The 25,613-nt window shown below is 37.1% G+C and overlaps 2 protein-coding genes and 1 long non-coding RNA gene across 3 annotated transcripts in view; 2 read left to right on the top strand and 1 right to left on the bottom strand.

Moving 5' to 3' along the window:
* LOC134794101 (uncharacterized) overlaps positions 1 to 25,613 on the top strand; it is a 152,874-nt gene that overhangs the window by 122,942 nt on the left and 4,319 nt on the right. The window lies entirely within an intron of this gene.
* LOC134794095 (uncharacterized) overlaps positions 1 to 25,613 on the top strand; it is a 304,721-nt gene that overhangs the window by 90,971 nt on the left and 188,137 nt on the right. The gene's annotated exons all lie outside the window — the stretch shown is intronic.
* Positions 4,529 to 23,890, bottom strand: LOC134794102 (uncharacterized). The gene is made up of 2 exons (XR_010144634.1): positions 23,571 to 23,890; positions 4,529 to 4,684 (listed from the first exon to the last, which is right to left on the bottom strand). It is a non-coding gene; the product is annotated as an uncharacterized LOC134794102 (long non-coding RNA).

The following is a 25,613-nucleotide window of genomic DNA, read 5'->3' on the forward strand; positions in this document are numbered from 1 at the left end:
CAATGCCAGTATCACTGTAGTCGGCGATGCATGCATTTTTATACCGAGTGCATGGCTACAGATGCAATTATCTTATCTGCGCTCGGACCGGCAGCTCTGTCCTGAGCTCGGTTGGAAGTTAGGCTAGGATATAAAAGAAAAATATACTCGTGGACAAATTTAGAGGAACGCAAAAAAGGTTTAATTAGGTACTGGATTACAGCACCTAAAGTGATTTCAAACTTAGTAACTAAACCTTTTATTGCGTTCCTCAAAAAATTTCCATGAGTGTATCTATTTGTAAGTATATAAGCTATAATTATAAACGCAATCGAAAATCGACCAAATGTCCAAATGAAAAAAGATCCCATAGTAACAATGTTCAGTATTTCAGTATAACCCATAATCTATTACCTATAGATTCTATATGAATATGGCTGAGAGTTAAACACTTACGAAAATTCCTCATTCTATAAATAATATTGATAGATTCTATTCCAATCCTTTTTATATCCCAGGAACAAATACGACCGAAATACTTCTACCAGGAGCGCAATAGGAAACAACAAATGTCGACGCGCCGCCATCACACTTTTCCGGCCTTTCCTTTTCAGTGTGACGCTTTGATACTTCGGACAGCCGGGGTGAAACAAGAATCAGATTGAATTCAATACGACGGTTTAGGTATTTTACAGGTTGGCTCAAAAATACGATGACATTTTTTTAATGCGGCATATTGTTGATAATTTTAACAAACCTTTGCTTTTGTGTATGTGTAAGTTAAAGCACAGAATAAATAATAGTACTAGGTACAGAAGGTTCACTCTCTAACAAAACGCGTCTATTACGACAGATATGACCGCAAGGTGGCGCAAGCGCGAGCAGGCGTACGTTCCATAGCGGTGCGCGGCAACTACTACTGCTAGACACCAAAATTGGTGTGGGCCGCACGTACTTGTAGCAAGCAAAACCTCGTTATTATATATAATCATCATATCAGCCCTAAATCGCCCACTGCTAAGCATAGGCCTCTTTTCTAGTAAGCCACTTTTCCCGGTCCTGAGACTCCAGAGCTAATCTCATCCAAAAGTGACCCGCAATCTTCAGAATGTCGTCCATCCAACGAGCCAAATAGATAACTTGACATAACTCCAAATTATGTTTAAATTCATCCAGAGATTGTTTACATAAGTATGCCTTTGACAGCCAAAACATGTCAACCATAGTTCCAAAACTTCCAAACACTCGAGATAGTTGCTAAACCCGCGAACCTCGAAAATCACAATTTCGTCCTCTCTATTACTCGATGCAAGAGTGACAGAGACGCAAACAGACGAAACTTTTAGAGGTTCGTGGTAGCTTGGATAGTTGGAGTTGCGGTTTTAAATATCTCACAGGAGATTGTGGTGTGGAGAGATTTCAAGCGTGTAGAGATGGGATGTGTATTATCAAATGGAGTTAATGGAGTTTGAATAATGTGAACTAGGGATGTAACCATTCGCATTGGAATGAGGGAAAGAAAGTATTAACATTTTTGTATAACATGTACGTAGGCTATTTTTATTTGGTTTTTTATTAGCCTACTTTATAGGTCCAAAGGTCCCACTGCTGGAAAGGCCTCCCCTCGTTTTCTCCGCTTTAGCATGCACGACCCTGCCATTTTAGCATTTCCCCACCATTTTGGGTAATAGAATGTCGTCCCGCCATCTCCGTTTCGGTCTGCCTGCACCCCGGCCCTCAAGTCAAAGTATAAAAAGACATTTTTGTAGTGTTAGAAATAGTTTTTGAGGCAATTGTCCGTAAATTTGACCTTGAACCTTGAGCTTAAATCTAAAATGTTTAATGCCCAGCGGATTTATTATCAAAATATCTTTACAGCCAAAACACGTCCACTAATAGTAACTAGTTTAAAAGTTCGAGATACTCGTAGTTTGAGTTGCAGGTTAAATTTGAAATGTTTCACAGGAGACATATAATTGGGATGTGCTTATAACAAACTTATCGGATTGGGTTAGTCGAGTTTCTGTAATGTCAACTAGGGATGTAGTTTTTAGTTATACTCTTGTATGTAATCTTAGTTTTAAGTTTATCACGAATAAAATGCTTGATTCTGATTCTGAATTCATTTTTAATGAGGGAATATGAGTAGGTATTAATATAAATTGTTTGTAGTGTTAGAAACAAAAGTTATTGGGTCTATGGAGAGTGACCTTCTAGGTAAATCACTACTAATATTCTCTGCCTGTCTGATACCATTGTACGCTTAAACCGCTGAACCAATTTAGATGAAATTTGGGGGTCTGGTATGGAGAATCTCCATTGGAGATAGTTTGAGGCCCTTACTTAAAAATTTTGATATGCAATTTTTACTAGTCAGCGGTATAAAATCGTGTTAGTCGATATTAACATAGCTAATTTGTAGCAATATATTATTAATTACATATTATATTAGTCCCTGGAAGGTCCTAACTGAAAACTAGTTGGAAAATGTTTCTACCGCAACAGTTCCCAGGTTGCCGCCACTTACGAAGTGTAATCCGCCGTCTGCACCCGGGCCCCGGGGGCGCTCGCTTCACACTTCGCAACTTCTGACAGCAATGTTACATCTAATTCCTCAACATTTCTACTTTTTCTATAACTTAAAAACTTGGGCTTTTGTTTACTTTTGTTGAGTTACAGATTTAAAAACGGAAAAAAATTAAAATGATATGAAGTTAATATTAAATGTGAATAGTGTCTTTTTACCCAATAGTTCGTATGATTCTTATACCTAACTTGTTGGAAAGTGCTAATTCGTCGCTTTGGTCCTGGAGGGCGTCAGTTTCATAGTCCTTAAATGGCTCCGTGACTCGAAACCGGTTTTTAATTTGTTTAAAATAATTATTGTCATATTATTGATAGGAGGTTCACTAGCCTAAATTCAAATTAAACATAAAACTCCTTATAACCTTCTTCTTCTGAGCTCAGTAGGTTTAAACCTCTCACTTTTCATTATGACGGCGCTAGTGCACTACACAGGTACGTCCCAGATCCTAGTCCTAGAAACTTGAAATCAAGCACGCTCCCCATTCAACTAAAGAATTTCTATACGCGCCATTCTAGAGCGACGGAACCGCGCGCATTTCAAAAAAGGAACGTGACCTGATTACCAACGGAAGCTGTCAGTTGTCCAAGTTCCATCTTCAAAGGTCGCAGGTACCATAGACTAGCGAACAACTTTCAACCGTACACCTGGATTTTGACGTTGAAATGTTGCCTGCATTGTGTTTTCGCGCTCTCTCCTTAGTTCGCTGTGAGCAGTTTATTGTTCGTCGAGGAGCGTTCCTTTACACCTTGGAGAATGACTTGATCAGGGCGCCATTATTTCCAGGCCAATTGAAAGGTATTGTTTTCCTTTTACCAATGAAATTGTCATTTCAAGTAAATAAATACTAAAACCAAAACCTTTATCCTTATTTAAGTCCACGCATAAATGAAATAAACCTTTATTTCCCGCACCAAAATAGTTATAATAACATGTTCGCCGATTTCGAAACACTTTGTGGGGCATGAAATCTCGACGGAAGATAAAAGGCATTGAGAGCATAGAGCAGTATTTTGTAACAGTTATTGTTTTTAAATCGATCAATCACCGACACCGCCGGCAGAACGTTGCGATTGTTGGGACATGGACACTTGTATTATCTTACTTACTATAGAATTAATTAAATGTTGCACTTCGGATATCGGAGGGTTCGTTGGAGAAAACGGTAAAAACGAATGGGTATGTACACCACTCACCTATATGCTTCCATGATTATCTCATTAAAAAAATTGGATAAGTAATACCGTTTAGTTAAAATAAAATTATTGACCGAGGGTAAGCGAGAGTTCAGCTAGTCTAGGGCAAAAATGCTTTCATATATCCGGATGTTCTCCTCTGCAGGTCGCATTTAGCAACCGATTCGTGTGAAAATATGTGAGCAGATTTGATAGTAAGATAGATTTTTTCTGCTGTTTCATTGTTTGGAAAATGTTCAAAATGGCGGAAATAAGCATAAAGGACTTAAGCACCAGTAAGGTCTATCCGTAGTGATTTAATTCTCTTTGAGGTCTATGGCACTCAAGACCTCGCTGTGATAATGAATCAACGAAGTATTTTTATATTTTTTTATAAGTTTTTCGGGAGCTGTACAGCTCACATAGCTATTAGTCTATTTTATTTGAGGTTCTATTTTACCACATAAACTTTTTTGCGACTTAAACCTTTTCTAATCATTTCAGTCTACTGAAAACTTAATATCCGCCAAAATAGCCCAAATAAACATAAGCGCTTTCGATGATTACCGGCTTAAAGTCAACAATAAACTCCTCCAAGTTATTTTATTTATTTATTTAATCTTTATTGCACAAAAGAAAACCTTATAGTACAAAAGGCGGACTTAATGCCTATATATATATATATATATATATATATATATATATATATATATATAGGTATATAATATATATATGTACATATATATTATAGTATATTTGTATAGGTAATTAATATGTTATTCGTAATTTATTGATTGTTTTTGCTGTTGTAATTGTAGCACCGCTCACAATCTCTCTGCTTAGCCTTAAGGTTGACTGGTAGAGAATGCCTTATGGCATTAAGTCCGCCTTTTGTACTATAAGGTTTTCTTTTGTGCAATAAAGATTAAATAAATAAATAAAATAACTTGGAGGAGTTTATTGTTGACTTTAAGCCGGTAATCATCGAAAGCGCTTATGTTTATTTGGGCTATTTTGGCGGATATTAAGTTTTCAGTAGACTGAAATGATTAGAAAAGGTTTAAGTCGCAAAAAAGTTTATGTGGTAAAATAGAACCTCAAATAAAATAGACTAATAGCTATGTGAGCTGTACAGCTCCCGAAAAACTTATAAAAAAATATAAAAATACTTCGTTGATTCATTATCACAGCGAGGTCTTGAGTGCCATAGACCTCAAAGAGAATTAAATCACTACGGATAGACCTTACTGGTGCTTAAGTCCTTTATGCTTATTTCCGCCATTTTGAACATTTTCCAAACAATGAAACAGCAGAAAAAATCTATCTTACTATCAAATCTGCTCACATATTTTCACACGAATCGGTTGCTAAATGCGACCTGCAGAGGAGAACATCCGGATATATGAAAGCATTTTTGCCCTAGACTAGCTGAACTCTCGCTTACCCTCGGTCAATAATTTTATTTTAACTAAACGGTATTACTTATCCAATTTTTTTAATGAGATAATCATGGAAGCATATAGGTGAGTGGTGTACATACCCATTCGTTTTTACCGTTTTCTCCAACGAACCCTCCGATATCCGAAGTGCAACATTTAATTAATTCTATAGTAAGTAAGATAATACAAGTGTCCATGTCCCAACACTCGCAACGTTCTGCCGGCGGTGTCGGTGATTGATCGATTTAAAAACAATAACTGTTACAAAATACTGCTCTATGCTCTCAATGCCTTTTATCTTCCGTCGAGATTTCATGCCCCACAAAGTGTTTCGAAATCGGCGAACATGTTATTATAACTATTTTGGTGCGGGAAATAAAGGTTTATTTCATTTATGCGTGGACTTAAATAAGGATAAAGGTTTTGGTTTTAGTATTTATTTACTTGAAATGACAATTTCATTGGTAAAAGGAAAACAATACCTTTCAATTGGCCTGGAAATAATGGCGCCCTGATCAAGTCATTCTCCAAGGTGTAAAGGAACGCTCCTCGACGAACAATAAACTGCTCACAGCGAACTAAGGAGAGAGCGCGAAAACACAATGCAGGCAACATTTCAACGTCAAAATCCAGGTGTACGGTTGAAAGTTGTTCGCTAGTCTATGGTACCTGCGACCTTTGAAGATGGAACTTGGACAACTGACAGCTTCCGTTGGTAATCAGGTCACGTTCCTTTTTTGAAATGCGCGCGGTTCCGTCGCTCTAGAATGGCGCGTATAGAAATTCTTTAGTTGAATGGGGAGCGTGCTTGATTTCAAGTTTCTAGGACTAGGATCTGGGACGTACCTGTGTAGTGCACTAGCGCCGTCATAATGAAAAGTGAGAGGTTTAAACCTACTGAGCTCAGAAGAAGAAGGTTATAAGGAGTTTTATGTTTAATTTGAATTTAGGCTAGTGAACCTCCTATCAATAATATGACAATAATTATTTTAAACAAATTAAAAACCGGTTTCGAGTCACGGAGCCATTTAAGGACTATGAAACTGACGCCCTCCAGGACCAAAGCGACGAATTAGCACTTTCCAACAAGTTAGGTATAAGAATCATACGAACTATTGGGTAAAAAGACACTATTCACATTTAATATTAACTTCATATCATTTTAATTTTTTTCCGTTTTTAAATCTGTAACTCAACAAAAGTAAACAAAAGCCCAAGTTTTTAAGTTATAGAAAAAGTAGAAATGTTGAGGAATTAGATGTAACATTGCTGTCAGAAGTTGCGAAGTGTGAAGCGAGCGCCCCCGGGGCCCGGGTGCAGACGGCGGATTACACTTCGTAAGTGGCGGCAACCTGGGAACTGTTGCGGTAGAAACATTTTCCAACTAGTTTTCAGTTAGGACCTTCCAGGGACTAATATAATATGTAATTAATAATATATTGCTACAAATTAGCTATGTTAATATCGACTAACACGATTTATATAAAAGCATACATAAGCGCTTTCGATGATTACCGGCTTAAAGTCAACAATAAACTCCTCCAAGTTATTTTATTTATTTATTTAATCTTTATTGCACAAAAGAAAACCTTATAGTACAAAAGGCGGACTTAATGCCATAAGGCATTCTCTACCAGTCAACCTTAAGGCTAAGCAGAGAGATTGTGAGCGGTGCTACAATTACAACAGCAAAAACAATCAATAAATTACGAATAACATATTAATTACCTATACAAATATACTATAATATATATGTACATATATATATTATATACCTATATATATATATATATATATATATATATATATATATATATATATATATATATATATATAATATACCTATATAATATATATATATATATAACGACGAAACATATTATGAAACTAATAATACACTAAGATTTTTTCATTCTACTAGCAAAGAAAGCACGTACGGATTTTTTGAAGTTATCTCCAAAATCCACCGAGTTTCGTCACAAAACGCGTTACTTTCGCAATTAGGACCGTTCGTGAACCTTACTACACCGTGATAAGGTTTTGTTTTGCGTGGCTTCGGTACCTCGCCGCAATTTTCTGGAAGAGCGAGTCCGTCTGCGGTGACAAGGTATTGTTCCCAATGCCTCCTAACGTTGCGGGAGGGCTGGCGAGTAGGCACTTTACTGATCCGGTATGAAACGATCTATAAGAACCACCATAGATAAGATGTCTTTCCCATCACGGAACAATGGTGTTCCGGACATTTGGTAGGCGTGCGCGGAGCCGAAGTCGACACGTAGAATCCTTATTGGCCCTAATGAAATGCAAGGGATACACCGAGCGGATGCTGCCCTTGCCCGTGCCATGGGACGCACGCAGAGGCAACACCCGCCAGAGTGTAAGGACTATTGACAGTTGATGGAATCTAAAACGAACTAGGCTGAACTAAATCATATGGGCTATGGGATATAAAACCGGACGCCTGCCTAATAAAACGGTATGCACTTTTAGATAAAATTATATTACTATGTTTTAATATATAGGAGGCAAACGAGCAGACGAATTGTCTGATGGTAAGCAATTACCGTCGCCTGGACGCCAGAGGGGGTTGCAAGACTAGCGAGTACGTCGCCGGCCTTTAATATGAGAGTACGCTTTTGAAAATCGTATATCGGCCCGAAAATACCGCGAGCAACAGTCCATACATTTTTATAATGGTATACCTACTCGAATTTTGCCTCTCCCGTGCGTGACAAGCTATTGGAATGCCAGTGAGCGATTATAGATACAAAAGCTTTACGAGTCAATAGTGTGCGTCCAATTTGCCCGTCGTTTTGGGGAAAATATGACGCCTAAATTTTAGGCATTTCTTCTGGAGCCGGTTCGAGTGTGATTATTATGTACTGTTAGATGGGTCGATACGATATCGTAGAAGGAGGTATACTTAAGACGAAACAGGAGCTGAGTTTTAAATATTTTAGGTAAATATACCCGTCTCGCTAACGGAAGCGGCACCTAAAAGTAGTGCGATAAGGACAAGGCGAAAAATCCTGCGTAAAAATCTCAAAAATCGAGGTTTCGTACTCCTCTGTTTCCTCCTCCAAAACTTAACCAATCGTAACCAAATTTGGAAATCTAAATAATTATGAAATTATCTGTGTCGGACCGTTTTGCTTTTTTGGCTAATTGATATCAGTTTTGAATGCCACGCCTCTCATTGCGGCATAGTCAATTAGGCCATTTTGGCCATTTTTGAAGGGCTCTAGCGCCTTAAAAATTAAAAATATCAAAAAAAGCAAAACGGTCCGACACAGATATTGACAATATTAATCTGTGTTGAAAAAATCATTGCTCTAGCTTCAAAAACCACGGAGGAAAACGAGGAGTACGTTTGTATGGAGAAATGACCACTCCCGTTGGCTCTTAAGTATCAAAATGTACTACAGTGGTGCGCCGCCTGCTGGATAGGGGCCTTGACCCATGCTTCGGGTTTCCTGGTGCAAATTAGGCTGTCCATCGCAATATAACGCGGTAACACACCGAGAGTGATAGACACCTTTACGTCACAGGTCGCGTTTAGGGACCGGTACGTATAAAACGCTAATCCGAACCGAGCCTCTACCACCAGTTTTGACATTGACATAACGCTCACGTTTACGTAACTTACTTTCTATGCATCTCGCTCGTACTCGCATATGCGAGCAATAGTGCAAGCGAGATGTACAGAAAGTAAATTACGTAGACGTGAGCGTTATGTCAATGTTAAAACTGATGGTAGAGGCTCGGTTCGGATTAGCGTTTTATACGCGCGTACAAGCTCGTTTTTGAAAGCGCGTATAGTCTAAATGTAGCGAAATGTAACGTGCGCGTAACGCCGAAACGACCGCAGACGCGCGTAAAAAAACGCTAGTCTGAAACCGCCCTTTTTAGATTTGATATAGATTTATTCATATTTAATTTTATGAGTAATTTATTTGTTAACCATGTTGTTACTTCCTTTATATCGACGTGCCTACAATTAAATAAATAAGCTAAACTACCCATAGTACCCATCCTATGTAATTTCCTTACGCCTTCCCTCTTGGGCTCTTGCAGAACAAAAAGCATTAAGTTCTAGAAACAAGAAGTTTCAATACGTGAAAATGTCTACTTAATTTATGAGTCTTCATAAAATACAGTCACAAATGGCGTAAGAGCCACGCTGTTATTCCTGAACCTTATTACCAAGGCATAAGGTCCACCAACGATCAGTTACAACTGTTGCAGTTAGTACCACAACTACGGACCATTTTTCAACGAGATAATGTTGGAAAAAGTTGAAATGCGGGCATTAGCGGGATGACGTGACTGTCAGAAGTTTAGGAGTGTGGGAGTGTGAAGCTGACGCCCTCTAGGGGCAGAGCGACGAATTACACTTTGCAACTAGTTACTGGGATAAAACTCATACGAACTAGTTAGTACAACAGTAAACACGATCGACGTTTTATGGCTTAATTTTAATTTTAAATACTTATTGTAACGGCATAGTGTTAAAACTCTTGTAGTAACCTCAAAAGTTGTCGAATATTTAAAAAAAAATTTAGTTACATGTATGATGGAGTTGCTGGTCTGATTCCTGCGATCAAGCAGACGCCATGACATCGCTAGGAAGATGATGATCAGTTTTTGTCAACAATTCTGAGGGTGACAGATAGCAAACCTAAAGAAATCTTTATACATTAGGTCGGAAACATTCTGAAACGACTCATTGAATTTAAACCTATTTGTTAAAATTCTCACAAATCATTCAGGACATCTGTTGCTAATATCCCTTCCGTCTGAGCGAATAAATCAACGCATCAAAAAAAGAAAAGGTCGGGAAAGTGTCATGGCGTCGCCCGAGATTTGTTTCCTTTTACACCAGGCAAAGAAAGGTTCTTATAAAAGGCAATATAATTTAAAAAAGTTTTTTTAGGTACTTTATTTGCTCGGACTAAAGTACACGTATTTTAATTATATTCTGTTATATATTTTTTTGGATTGTTAGAAACGTGTTGAGTTCTACAGATGCGGAATCGGGCGGAATTCTTTCAGTTTAATTAAACAGAATTTTTAATATTTTCCACTTTTTTTTGCTGTGAGCTTGACTAAATTCAATAAAAAATAACCCTATCTATGAAACAGAAAACCTTTGTTAAATTCTGTTCCTTTCTAACAAACACAAAATGTAAAAATAACAAATAAGCGATTTTCAAGGGGTTGTAAGACATGTCGGGCGTTCTATAAAATAATCATCTCATAAATAGCGAATGCACCAAAATGCGACTGCAATAAAATTCCGATATCGGCAGCATTGGCACCTTTGGCAACGTCGGTCACGCTCGCGAAGATCATATTTTAAAGTTTGGCAAACTATTTCCGTCAGTAGAAAAAGGCGGCTGACAAGTGTGGGCGCGAAGGGTCGGTTTTACTTACAAAATTTGAATTCTGGGTTTTTTCTATTGACAAAATAGGTTTGCCAGATTATAGATTTGGCATTGGAGTTTGTCTGTGGTGGACGGACGGTTGAAAAGCCTTCGATTATCAGATACGGCACGGACTTGATTTATTTATGCTAAACAGATCTGACAGCTCGAGTGCCAGTTAGCTTTCTGAAACTAATTGGATTTACAGGTTTGTGATTATTCAAGTCCAAGTAGAGATATTTTAAGAAAATGATATACAGTCGCGTAGGGTATTGGGATTATTTTAAAACCCTTTTTGTAAAATTGTAACATTATTTTTGAATGCTTTAAGTATTTTGATACAATTGACAACTAAGGTTTTTAACAGCCGAATTGGCTTAAACCCTAAATGGCTCAACAATTAAAGGACCATGATTCGTACATAACAGTTCTGTTATAACATAGTACTTGGCGCTTTGAGCACAAGTCACGAGGACTTTATCCTTTCTTGACGACCAAAATTACCAGTGTTAATTAGAGATTCAAGTTCCCATCCGATAAATTCGATGCCAGTTGACCCGGAATTTCAGAGACATAGAGACGAAGTGGGGAGACGCAATATATCGCGCCAGACAGAGAAGACACGATACTTTACGCTATGTTTTAAGCGAAACAGAGAGATGATACTCGATATTTTGCCGACGGATCATGTTTCTGAAGCCGCTGACCGCAGTTGCCAATACTTTGCTAGGTATAAACAAAACTAGTGTTTTGTAGGTATTCTGTGGATAGCTCGAATAACCCGACTAAGAAACAGTAGAAATTTTACAAACTTTTATTTTATTTAACTTGCATGTATGTTCGGGTCAAATTTTGCAAGCTAAATTAGACCCAGCACTTCCCGATGATTTAATTGAGTTGAAACTTCACTACTTGCGTGAGTTGAGTGAATAATGTTATAGGTATTATGGTACACAGGAGGTGCTCATAGGAACTCTGTGATAAAACTAAGTACGCAACTTAATTGTGTTTAGGTTTGTTCGAATTGTCTCGATGAAAGAAAAGTACAGTCAGTGATAAAATCTTGTATCAAAAATGTATTTTTAAAAAATAAAACTTTTTGAGATATACTTACAATAGCTGCCTGACGAGTACGAGTTGTTATACTTCATTTTATTTGTAGCGTAATTTGTTGGACGTGATTAATTCACTCCGTCTCGTTCAATCTTGATTACTCCATCAACTCGTAGCAATTAGCTTTGACTAGACGGACTTTGTCGTAGGTACAGACATAAATAATCGCACTAAAATCTCCTACAAACGAAATACGGTCAAGCTTTACTGTATAAACATGTTTGAGTACCGTAAAACCTCCCAACTATAGTCCAATACTGCAACTACGGTCCACAAGTTCAAAAGGAAATTAAGTAGGTATCTATACCAATGTTCCTTTTGGTTCACTCCGAGTTTTTTCTTCCATTTATAAACATACCTTGTCTTAGAACTACAAAAAATACACACCTGAACGAAAAAAATACAGTTAATTTTGGACCATAGTTGGGAGCTTTGGAATATAATTGGGAGGTTTTACGGTAATAACTTATCGAATAGAAAAACAACCGGACAAGTGCAACTCAGACTCGCCCACCGAGGGTTCCGTGCAAATTTGTAGGTACATATTATAAAAAGTTTAAAAATGATCTACAACAAAACGATTTGATTATCCATACAATTATAATTACAAATGTATAGTTTTCAGATTTTTCCCTTACTTGTAGTACCTACTTATAAGACGATTGAAATTGAAATTGAAATCTTTATTGTCATATTGTGAGTTACAATGATTTTAAAATTATGTTAAGGTAGAATCATCACAATCAACCGCGATGCGGAGTACAATCTTACAGCGAAATACTTATACAAATGTCATGCCGTTACATGTGATACGAATAAAATGATGGGTAATATGTCAATGAGCAAATTAATAAATATTACTTTTTTTTTCACATAAAGACAGATTTCATATACATATAAACAGGGGACCGTTAGTATTTGTAATTCCTTGAACAATGGCAGGCACGAGTCTCTACTACGGGCGCTACAGATCGCCCTTACTAGTGTCCGACCGAAGGTTCGGTTTCGGTTTCGGTTTCGGCCAGTTTCGGCCAAAAAATCATGTTTCGGCTGTAGTTTCGGTTTCGGCCAAAAAACGGCCGGGCCGAAACTTACGAAATGGTACTTCGTACTATGAAACTAAACTATGTGACAAAGACCAAAAGTTGGGGAATAAGTAGGACAACATTATATACAGGGTGGAAAGGCACGACGATCCTTCCCGGAAGTATTAGGTCGTTTAAGTGATACAGAGACTATTGGTAATGGTAAGAATCGTTAATTGAGTAAAAAATAAAAATTGCAAAAATACTACTTTTTAACTGTGGTGATAACCCTATAGCATGTGCACATGACGGCTAGATTAAGGATCTCCGTCGGGAAAGCTCGGGACTTTACACTTTTTTCCGATCGTTGACAGTATCGCAATGATGTATGAATGACGCATAAATGTCAAATAAATCAAATGCATGCAAAAATATTACAAACAATTTTATTACTTTCTTAGATAATTACTTTTTTCCAATATTTAATACTATCTTCTTTTCACATACGGTGTTCAAATGTACCTCCGTGTATTACAACGCCGCCGCAGCCCGTACCCGAGTATGTCGATGCACATGCGATATAGTGTATGCTCTTCGTCATTTATCCTCCGCAGAAAGCACCAATTAGCCTTTGTCTCATTTCGTCCGCAGTTTCACATTCCGTTTGGTTTGGTACACCATATCTTTTACACAGCCCCACAAATTTAAATAGCCACGAACATCTAACATTTTTATTTGAAGAATATGACATTCAATAAGTATAGTTCAATGAAAATTTAATTTCAAACATCAGACGTCTTGTCTATTTCCTACCACGCAAGAAGGTTTGTTAGTTTGGTATTTAAGAAGTATTTATTCTTGATTTATTCTTAGTATTTAATTTTTGCAAGTTCATTTGGTGCAACTAACACAACCTACTTGTTATTTTTAATTATTTTAGATAGTTTCCAATTATTCGAAAATAATTTTGTGAAACGTGTTAAGAAACTAAAACCTTTTTATCAGTCAAGGAAACCAGAGATATTTATAAGACGATTGCGTACTTTTGAGTGGTTGTCAATGTCACCATTTGAACTGTCGTTGTAAACAATGTTGTGGTTAGTATTATTAATATTAAGGAATAACATAACTATTTCATTCAAGTATTGAACAAGTGGAACCACTAAGAAAGCGAAAATCCTGCAATGATTCTTACCGTGCTGTAAGCAGACCTAAAAATGGTTAGATGGCAACAAATTAGCATAATTTCCTGTCGAATACTGATTGTTTACAAGTAAGTTCATTGACCCTGTCACCTGTTAGGGTTAGAACAAAGTAGTTTTTTGCGTGGATGTTTAAAAGGTCATAATTTAGAAACGGTTGCCCATATTAACATAGTTTCTATGGAGAAAATATAGAGCTTAGGCTAAACTATCTCCCATTTCCGGAAAGGATCGTCGTGTCTTTCCACCCTGTATATTAATATGTACCTACATATACTGATTCATGTATAGGTACAGAAATTAATTGGTTTATTATAAAACACAATTCCACTAATGAGGGCGCCACTAGACGGTCGACGCAGTCTTAAGAGGCTGTTAATACCTATAACGCGCACACTGTCTAATAACTAATTGTATCGGAGTAAATGAGATAGCACTGTCGTATGTTACTGGGCCTGGGCGAAGGAATAATAAGAAAACTCATCATCTTCCTCGCGTAATCCCGGAATTTTTGCCACGGCTCATGGGAGCCTAGGGTCCAATTGACAACTAGGTAGGCAACTCGTAGGCACTAGTTTTTACGAAAGCGACTGCCATCAGACTGACCTTCAAACCCAGAGAGTAAACTAGGCCTTATCGGGACTAGTCCGGCTTCCTCACGATGTTTTTCCTTCACCGAAAAGCAAATAGTAAATATCAAATGATATTTCGTATATAAGTTCCGAAAAACTCATTGGTACGAGCCGGGGTTTGTACCTGCGACCTTCGGATTCAAAGTCGCACGCTCTTACCGTTAGGCCACCAGCGCTCAAGGAAATAGAGTCAGACCAAGAATAGTCTGCAGCGGATTTGGTACCCCACGCAGCTCAAGTGTTATTTGAAACGTCAAACTTCTATGAAATTATGACGTATAAATAACATTTGCACTGCGTGGGCTATCAAATCCGCTGCAGACTTTTTTTGGTCCGACTCTATCTCGCTTTTTAATACAATGGACATTGGTTGGAGTCTGTGCTCAACTACTTATCCTGAAGCCTGAAGCACGGCTTTGACTTCGCATGAATTAAAGTTCGCCTCACTGGGGCACTTCGGACGTTTAGGCCCAGGTGAAGATCGGTACCCGGCCTTGCGATATTGTCAACAAAAAATTCTTGACTGGTGAATGAATAGAGTTAGACCAAGAAAGTTCTACAATTATTTTGATAGCATACGCATACGCAGTGCAACTAGTGCAAATGTTATTTATACGTCATAATTTCACAGAAGTTTTGACGTTTAAAATAACACATGCACTGCGTGTGTTATCAAAATCGTTGCAGAATTATCTTGGTCTAACTCTAGTAATATTCTTAAAAAACTGCTTAAGTAACATCAATTTCAAGGACATTGGGTGTTGACAGCCCCATAATATGTGTGTAAAAGTGGTTTTATGACATTTTTTCAACGATTTTAACAAGTCTACAAAAGGTTCGGTTTCGGTTTCGGTTTCGGCCGAAACTAGAGCCAAAGCCGAACATTCGGTTTCGGTTTCGGCAAAAAAACATGTTTCGGTCGGACACTAGCCCTTACACATTTTTTCTGCAGCTTAAAAACTCTGTTAATGTCTTTGCAATTGCCCCATAAGATGATGCCATAGCGGAGGTTGGACATTATATGGCCATGAAATGCCGTTATCGATGCTTGCCTGGAAGCGATATTTCTCAATTTACGCAGAGCAAAGACAAACCTAGTTAATTTCTTAATTAAGTGTTCAATATGGACTTCACAACTATTGTGACAATCTATCATAACGCCTAAAAATCGCAAAGATGTTACGCTATGTATCTTTTCATTGTTATACATAATATTGATATTTGTGGGGTTATCCTGAGGAGCATGAAATTCCATATAATTTGTTTTATTTAAATTAACTCTTAACTTATTATTTGCTAGCCAAACATTAATATCATGGAAAACAGTATTTACTTCAAACTCGTAAGTAGCAGGGTCTTTGCAGCAAACAACAACGGAACAATCATCAGCAAACAGAGTTACTTTGTGCTTAGTAATATTAGATAGATCATTTATATATATAAGAAATAATAACGGACCAAGTATACTGCCTTGTGGAACACCCTGTTTTACAATTTCAACGTCAGAGTGAAACTTTACTATAGTTTGAGTCTTAGGACAGTATTTTGTGGTTTCGGTCAACTGTTGCCTGTTCACTAAATACGATTCTATCCAGTCCGCACAGATCCCACGTATGCCATATTTATGCAATTTGTCTAATAGAATAGATATTACCTACTTGCCAAATTTCGAAGTACCCTATAAGTTTTGATTTCCTTGAGAGTGTCGAAATATACGTTTTTTGTGCCATAAATTGCCGTATCTTTGTTATACGTCAACTTAGAACTTGGGACTGTAGTCTCTAGAAGGTGTGAAGCAATCAAACTTATCAAGTCTGAGAATACGGTTTTCATTTCAACTCGATACCTCCACATGTTCCAGAGATAAAGGGTCTTGACAGACAGACGGAAAACAAAGCACAAAAATCTCTATTATGCTGTACAATTGTCTGTAACTTTTCTTGTTCGACTTTTCCATCCATAAAGTTCCGTTACACATGCACCTTCTTACCTATTACCTACACACCTTCCTTAACACAAGGAACAACATTACCAAACTTTGATTAACTTGGAAACAATATTCTTGTTAGTGTTGATGTTGGTTACACGCGTAACATCTGATGTAATGTATACAGTCTTTGTGACAATAGAAGCATGATTCAATTCAAGTTGAAGTTTCCTATTGAAGTCTTCAGACAGTTCAGACGAAATTCTGACATTCTAAATATAGCTGTTCCGTTTAACTGTGGCGGTTGGTGAAAAGCTATTATGGTGGTTATTTTAATAAGTCATTTATACAATCAAATCACGTAAACAAAGTTTCAAGTTTTTAATTTATTGGTATAGGGGTTATTGTGGCATGGCAACTTCCGGTTGTCGTATTAAAGTATATACTCCCTTAAGCCAGGATTACGGATAAGTACTATAAGTAGGGAGCTTGTTATATATGAGACAGTCTGGGGCAGAGCAGAATTACGTTTGATCGTTGAAGTGTACGTGAGGAAGAGATTTGGTGATACAGTTCCGCCCCAATAGTGCTTGTCTGTATTTACAGGCACTCAAAATAGGTGAAATATGAAAGGACGTTTATAATATAACATGAAAACATCTGAAGAGATATGCCTATATTGTCTATTTCGTCTAGTAGTGTTCTATTTTCCGTATTTTTATATATTATGCTTCTGGCTCTAGGGCCATTCATAATATTATATTACTAAAAAGAAGTAAATCATTGCCTGTTTCATATATGTATATCTTTATGTATCTGACTAATCTGGCTATACTATGTTTTTGGCGAAACAATTGCTAGAGTTAGACCAAGAAAAGTCTGCAGCGATTTTAGTAGCCCACGCAGTGCAAGTGTTATTTTAAACGTCAAACTTCTATGAAATTATGACGTATAAATAACACTTGCACTGCGTGGGCTATCAAAATCGCTGCAGACTTTTCTTGGTCCGACTCTACTAGACTATAATAAAAACAACATGCCATATACTGAAAAATGTATACTCTATTCAATTAGGATTAAACGATTCCTCGACGCTGTTTGTCTTGTTCATACTGCCAGGGATTTATTTATATATTTCACAATTAGCCGCCCAATCAAACAAACATCAACTCGAAACTCGCAATTAATGTAAAAGTCAGGGGTAGTTAACCCCGGGCTAAAACAACCGCTTAGTCTCGGCTTAGTTGAATTCTTGGCGGGAATGTCGGGAGCTCGCTGTTTCTTCCAATAACTAAGTTGTGGCGGATGGATTAGCGGGCGGTGGTATAAGCGGCAGCGGCGAGCGTTTTTTAGGGCGGATCGTTGGTGATCCTATAAGATGACACATTTTTGTTAATGACTTGTTTCTGACAATTCGTTGATTTCCTCGTCTTGTACATGTAATTCTTGGTGTAGTATTTCCTTAGTGTTCATTTAGAAAAAAACCTACAATTTTTTTGACGAAGTCGTTATCGGAAGACTCGAGTTGCGGTTAAAAGTCCCAATAAAGGACTCGACTCTAGTCTTAAAAGAGTTGTAAGTTTTTTTAAAACTCGAGTAAAAACGTCTCGGTTCTTCAAATTTAGACTCAAATGACTCGAGTTCCTACCCTACAAACACTAGTCACTAGTGTGCGAGCGGGACATGGCTATATATCGCTGTCTCGCTCGCACACCAAAGCGTGTTCTAACTGCTCAGTTTGGGAAGTAACAAGCGTTTTAAACTGCTTTAATAACCCCTAATTGTAATCGGTTCGTAAAACTCTGACTAGTTTGTTATGAGTTTAACTGGTTAATGGAGTTAGTTATAAAAGTACGTGACTGTAATAAAATGCGGGTTTAATTTTAAAATATGAGGTTTGCGATTGGCCTAATGCGAGCCACGCGAGGTGTATATTTTATTTCATTTATTAAAGTGAAAATAATCATTAAAGTAGGTACTACAAATCAAATCCGCTTTATTGCATATCTTGAAAAAGAAAACAGCAACACAAATACGGGTAAACAACTGTCGGTCTTACCGCTCAAAAGTGATTTCTTCCAGACAACCTTTATTCGCTGTGTTGTTCAATGACAGGTTGATTCTAATCTAACAATTTGTTATGGTTTTGATACGACCTTGAAGACCTTCTTGGTAATTGGTGCGTATCTCACACACGACTTTTTATTCATTTCGCATGCACCGATCAGCGTTACCGGCCTCCAAGGTCGTATCAAAACGAGATAAGAACAGTAACAAGTTCATAAATCGGGCTCTATATCTAATTTTCCTCACAATCTAAACCCTTTATTTGCTATAAACGAACTAAAAGTTAATTTGTAAACCGTCGACGTCACGCGCCGCAGTCGGCCAGGACCGCTCCGGGCCTTTTCCCGCCCTCTCCAGTTTCCTTTAATAAGGAATATTGATAAGTGGCGGGGGACCTTAATCAGAAGTCGAGAGTTGATATTCACGTTGGTTGTTGTGGTTTGGAAGGACCAATGTATTGTGACCTCGACAGTCACAATATAGTGGCCTGGACAAAAGTTGAAAGTTTTTTATTTTTTTATTTTTGAAATATAAATATTTATTGTTAGCCATGCATTCTCGATGGTTGCGTGAGGTATGGCAGACGGAGATAAAACCTGGTATAATAAAGCAGCGTATTGCGTTGAGATTTAGAGATCTAATAATGTAGTTATAAGTGGCGGGGGACAAAATCGACTTGACTGAAATCGCTTGCCGCTGGCAACATAGACAGAATTTTCATGTTTTTTTTTAGTCGAACTTTTGGACGTAGAGATTTACATAGAGATAAGGGGTTATTCATAAACGCGCTACAAACCTCAATTAGCTAATAATCGTTTGTCCTTATCTGTCATTTTGACTTATGTATTTGGAAGAAAGGGATAAAATATACTTTAACTAAATCAGGCCCATAAAGTTTTATGAATAAGGGGGTTATTCTCTACGGCCTAGTACTGGGTGACTCGAGTCGAATTCGCTTCGTTCAAAGCGAGGGTAATACAGTTTGATGCAAATGAGACCAACTCTTGGTTGATTCTTGTTAATTCGATTTGAGAGAATTGGATTATGTTTTTGTTGTTTAACCTGCAAACAAGTTTGTGTAAGCAATCAATACGATTGAGCGGTTGAATTAATCTCTATTTTGAAATATCTGAAACTACCTATTGGGAATTTTATTTAGATAATGTTTCTATAGGTACAATTAATAGAGTGATATTTGCATTTATATTTTTATAAAATATATTTGTAAATTTAAAAATAGCTCTAATGATTTCTATTATATATAAGTAAGTATTTATGTCTTAATATATATGTACTATTTAATTTTAAACACAATTTGAATTTGAACAACGTTTGAATGCTTTTGAGCACTCGTGGTTATGATATGAACGATATTTATCTATGATACTTCTGCCAGCCAGAATAATTAACGCAGTTTCAATTTCGATACAATTTGTTCTAAAATGATTAACTTATAACGAATTTATGTGTTTATTGTTCACAGGTAATCAATCTCAAGTTGATGTTGACAAATCGAGCATCCGGTCCACAATGTGTTGCGGTAAGCAAAAGTATTGCAACAATTACTATGGACTTGCACAAAGTAACGTCTGATTAAATACAATTACTATTTACACTCCATAATTCCGTCACCCGCTGCCTCATTGGCCCTAGCCTTACCCTTATGGGGCTTTCCTTGTTAAATTGACAGGTGCAGCTTAGGCGTTGCTCGGAACAGATTCAGCCAAGATGGCCGCCGTTGCCAGATGTGGGAAATCTGTTATTAATTCAATTATTTCAATTAAATGGTTTATTAATTCGATTGGACGCGTTTGCTTAAAACGTTATGGTTAAAATTTTAATATGACGGCACAACGGTTTTTAAGAATTTGAGTGATTTCAGCGTACAATAAAAATACTAAGAAGTTGTGTTCCTTTAAGCTCAATGCACGCACACACACATCACTGTTTCGGTACCTACATAAATGTATGTACACATAAATGTACGGACATACTATCGTCTTTAAACCTGTACTGAACACCACTAACTCTATTAATACTTAGTGTATAACTACTACCCACATACGGAATAATTGAGATTCAATAGACGTCAGTTATCACGTTCATTTATATGCCAGGCGAATATGCATATCTCATTAATTCCTCCAATATACATAATTACATACGGAGTCTATCAGTTGGCGTCTCTGGGCCGTCATGCGAGTAACAAGATCAGATAGTCATATACTCGTAATAGTCATATTATCTGATCTTTACTTCTTCTTAATCTTCTTCATCTTAGGTTATCTTATATTATAAGATAATATATATTGAAAGTGGTAACGAGAATAACGAGATGAATATTATAAGGATGAGTGTCTGTGATCTTGAGTATGCTGATACTTTGTATGTATGGCGGCGGCAAAGCCAGTCAGATATGTAACTAGACTGCTGAGTCTAGTTACATTTCTGACTGGCTTTGCCGCCGCAATACAATCGATGTTACACTCTCATTTAAAAAAATGAAATAACATGAAATTTTCATACAGCTGTTATAATTTATAATTATATTAATGTATGAAGTATGAATAAAATCAAATACTCAAACAGTAACTGCGCATTTAAAACTTAAAACATTAAAATGGCGATGTAAGCAGTTGATTACACGGATATGTGTGTGTGTGTATGTGTATGTGTATGTGTAATCAAAAGTGGCCATTGTTTGTCCCCCACGTGACCTAATTAAAGAGTCCCGGCAGGACAGACCACACAACATACATGATATGTGCAGCAGTAATACAACTTAGAGATAGGAAATATTAATTTGGCGTCGTCTAGCTGCGCAGGAAGATGTTGATACAATTTCTGTCAACGATTGACCTCTTGGCTAGGCCCCCTGGTAACGAAATGATTACACAAGTAATCAAAAGTGGCTGTCCATTGTTTGTCCCCCACGTGACCTAATTAAAGACCCGGGCGGGGGGCAGACAGACATAACATAAATATACCAAGCAGTAACTCAACTGACAGGATACAATTTCTTAAATGCAGGTCTGAACTTGAAGACAACACTTGCTGGTACGAAACAATGATACCTACATAAAGTCCATGTAAAATTTTGTTAAAAAATGTAACCCCATTTTAACAACCTTAAGTAATGAATATTTAAAAAAAATGTAATGGAGATCACCACAATTATTATATATGACGATACACAGATTGATATACATGACGATCACATAAGCATTAACTTACATATAATACATAGTAGGACACAATTTTCTAAATCCGAGTCTGGTTACTGCTTCGCTTTCTATACTCTGCACTGGACTGGACCTTAAGTGATGTTTCGTTACGTGATATAATAGACTGGACCTTAAATGATGTTCACTGGTTCAGGGTTCCGTTATGGACCGTCGTTGAAACAATTAATTGACCAAACTTAGACCTTAATACGACGAGATAAAGGTCACCGTTGTTCAGTTTTGCTGTAAGAATGCTTTTTGTAGACATAAAATTAAGGTTGATGCTAAAAGTTCATAGCTTTATTAATGATAATGAGGGGTAATAATCCCTATTGGGGCATAAAAACATTGTAACGTTGTCTAATATAGGTAGGAGGGTTTCAGAATTAACATGTAGTATGTGTAACAGAGTATGAAATACATATAACTAAACAAATCTCTGTTAATAACGATTACGGTAGAGCTAATTTATTTATACATCAAAAATGTAAAATTATAAAAAACAAAAACAAAATGAGCAACAACAAAAACATGGCGCTAGTGCAGAGCGGAGGTAGACGGGTTAGGTAGGGCTGCACCGTCATTGAGACCGAAGAAATGTTGGATGGGTTTGAATTTGTGCCGTGTCCCACGAATACACATGCTGGTGGCTCGGATTATCGAGATCATAATTTTGGATCTTAGTCAGCCCATTGGTACACGAAGGGATCTGTCCCAACGGTCAGCGATGGCTTCGCCGAGATGTTTGATGAAGGTGGACATTTGCGGAGCGAAGACTCCATCGACGGATGTGACGAGGGGAGTGAAAGTTGCGTGACGCTTTTCGCAGGCATTCGAGTATTTTCTTTTTTTCTCTTCTTCAGCGGATTTTAGGACGGATGCTACGGAACGTGAGATAATAGAATCTCTGTTAATGACAAACAAAAATGTTTAAATAACAAATACAGCAACTCAAATATTTGGCTTGATTTTGGACTTAAACGCGCTTTAAGAATAACAGTAAAGTCATAATACCAGAATTAAGTAAGTATTCAAATAAATACGAAAGTGTTGTAAAAACTCCAAAATTAGATTTCCTTATTAAAGGCTCGAGTAAAGCCTAGCAAATAGGCCCGTCGCCGTCGCCGTCGCCGAGGTACAAGGACGATTTAGACGCCTTTTTAAATAAAATTTATGTTTGCGACTGAATTTCACTGAATTTAAGCAAGATTCTTTTTGGAATGTTTGGTGTGTAACAATCTTGAAACGTTTTATTAGTAAAACATGGGTAGAGTTGGGTTGATAATGGTGTTTCATTCGTCAACAACTAAGTTACTAAGTAGCTAGGTTGCACTAGCAAATGTTTAGGTGAAATGGGTATTTTAAATATGTATAACGGTTACGATTACGATCCGTATTAAGTACTTACTCGTACATGAGTATTTTGGCCTGTTGAATTCCAAATTTGTTACTTCTGAAAAAAATATAGATTCCATGTTTCTTACATCTTTACGTAGGATTTAAATGCCTCCTAGCCTAGTCTGTACACTGAGAGAAAAAATATTGTTCGAATTAAAAAGCTGATTTCTAAAAGACGGGATTATCAAACACTATTAATTTTTACATTTTTTTTCTAGGCGATAGAAAATAATATAATTTCAAGGAAATTTTATTAATTTCATATCAATACAAAAGGAAATACAAAACGGTTTTACTTAATCGTGAAATTAATATTCTTTACTCGGAATAACAGAGTTGTATAAATTCTATAAAAGTTTCCTTGAGTTTATAAATGGTGTACTAGTTACAGTACGCAAAGATTACTAGATAATACAAATGTGATTTATTGAAATCGGTGGCTACAAATGAGTATTAATAATTATAAGTCAATTCTGATTTCTATACTTGGTAATCTTGTAATAACAAGTCCCTTTCTTATTCTTATGAGTTTTATTCTTATTTCCGTAAATAGTAAATAGCTTTATAGATATTAGTAAAGTGTACTAAAAACAAGATTCCTAAACGCACTGGCCGCCCCTCCCCCCGCACGCGTACTCCGTATCCATCTTTGACTCGTTAATTTTGCTTGTAACCTCATCGGCGAAAGGAAGAAATTATGTCATTGTGCCCAAAAAAAATAGTTTGGTGCATGTAGTGTGTCGTTGAATGGAACTATGACTAAGTCTAATTTTAACTACGTTGAACATATAACAAAGAAACCTGTAAAATTGGGCCAGCGACTTGTAAGTAACCATAATTGCAATTTACAGATGCACCCGTACCTGATCCTGATCCAAGCCATTCAAATTGCGTGCCACGCAAATTTAGATCACGTAAGAAGTGATCGTTCCTTACGGGATCTAAATATGTCTGGTATATTTCGACGTGCGACGTGCGGACGCATGTGTACATTGCAATTCTGGTTACCTACTTGGAATTAAATCGAAGCTTACTGAATCTCATGAATTATTCTATAGATTTGTAATTTCTAGTAAAAATATTACTGAAAATAAGAGTGCTGCTTTATTGTTTCCAAGCAAACTATTGTGAATTTTAGTCACGGGATTAGTAAAACCAAGAAACAAAACACTAGATAAAACTTCTGAGCTTTATAAATTCCATGACAATTTTTTTATAATTCCTAATAAAGTTTACTTGTTTTTTAGTAAACAGTATTGTGTTTCCAAAAAGGATTTCTTTTTTGGGTTTAGTAAATACTATTAGTGAAACTGGTTTATAACCGTTAGTATAATCTACTTGTCATGGGATTCACTAAAATTTTACTAATAATTAATATTTTTTACTTGTTTCTACTAAGTTCTTCTCTCCGTGTAGTGACCCTGCCAAATTATATTATTTAAGTATTTGTGTGTTCATCACAAATCTTTGTTATCGCATATTTCTTAAACACCTTCCAACAGACACAAACATAGTTAATCGTAGGTACAGGGTGCGTAGTCAACGAGTATGGAAGAGTAGTAGAGAGAAATGACTTTGACCACGATACGCTACGGAGCGTTAACAATTGGCACGTTGGCTACGCCTTGGTATGTAATTGTATGTAGGATCGTGTCTGGAGGTCGGCCACGGTCCAACGCGTTCACACAATTCGGGACTTATTACCCGCGGTTCAGGTATTCACCAATCGGGGAAAGGGCTGTCTTTTAATACAGTTTTGACGACCTTTTTGCATGACTGCACAAATGGAAATGTAGAGATTGAAGTTTAGTTTGTTTGGGAGATATAATAATACGTTGAATAAAATAGGGTTTTGTAAATATCAGTCATTTGATCAGTCAAAATGTATTGAAACAAGCCCTTGCTATTTCGAGGTTGGTCTTATGTATCTATCTACATACTAAAGGAGGTATAGTTGTCGTAGTCAGATCGTATAATCCGCCGTATTACATTACGGCTAGCCGTTTTCAAAAACAGGGGCGTTTTGAAATGCGGCGGTTCGACGATTAGCCGGATTGTCATTGCGATACGTTCTTCAATAAGGCGGCCAACGTTTAGCCGCATCGTACTACTATTTTAGATTGTAGAGTGACCAGTTCTTTCGGTCGCCTACGTAACCGGAGTTTGACAATGTTTGCAATATAATTTATTTTTACCATGGTCCCACCGCACTACATGTGTTGCTTTTCCAAAACATTTCCTTTACAACTTAAATAGACGGAGCCCCGCAAGCGGGGCTCCTATTTCTGGGCGGTTTGCCCTTCGGGCATCTGAAGTTACCTAACGAACCTAACCTACTTACCTACCTACGCTTTTTTCCCCAAAGTATAATGTTTTCACGGACGTCTCACTAAATCAATAGGTAGGTAGGTTAGGTTCGTTAGGT

This window comes from Cydia splendana, chromosome 10 (assembly GCF_910591565.1).
Source record: "Cydia splendana chromosome 10, ilCydSple1.2, whole genome shotgun sequence".
Taxonomy (NCBI): Eukaryota; Metazoa; Arthropoda; class Insecta; order Lepidoptera; family Tortricidae; genus Cydia; species Cydia splendana.